The sequence below is a fragment of the Pterocles gutturalis genome, unplaced genomic scaffold (assembly GCF_000699245.1).
Source record: "Pterocles gutturalis isolate BGI_N339 unplaced genomic scaffold, ASM69924v1 scaffold4968, whole genome shotgun sequence".
Classification (NCBI taxonomy): domain Eukaryota; kingdom Metazoa; phylum Chordata; class Aves; order Pterocliformes; family Pteroclidae; genus Pterocles; species Pterocles gutturalis.
In genome coordinates, this window is record NW_010122816.1 from 16002 (window position 1) to 16277 (window position 276).

The following is a 276-nucleotide window of genomic DNA, read 5'->3' on the forward strand; positions in this document are numbered from 1 at the left end:
CTGTGTCAGTGGGGTCTGTGCTCCAGCCTGGGCAGCTGTGGCTCTTCTTGGGGGCTGCTGCTGCAGGCAGAGACCCCCCAGAGCTTTTGCACCATACAGGTGTCTGGTACCACGGGTGGGGCTGCAAGGTTCCCAGCACCGAGAAAAATGAAAATGAAAGGACCTATCACAGCTGCAGGCAGCCTGCAGAAAGCACCAGACCCCTCCCACGCAGGGCACCCAGGAGACCTCCCAGCTTACAGGAAATCCAGGCACTGGGCAGCGCTGGGTGGATGC

General features: G+C 60.9%; 1 protein-coding gene across 1 annotated transcript in view; it reads right to left on the reverse strand.

Moving 5' to 3' along the window:
- TMEM173 (transmembrane protein 173) overlaps window positions 1-276 on the reverse strand; it is a 9005-nt gene that overhangs the window by 6102 nt on the left and 2627 nt on the right. The window lies entirely within an intron of this gene.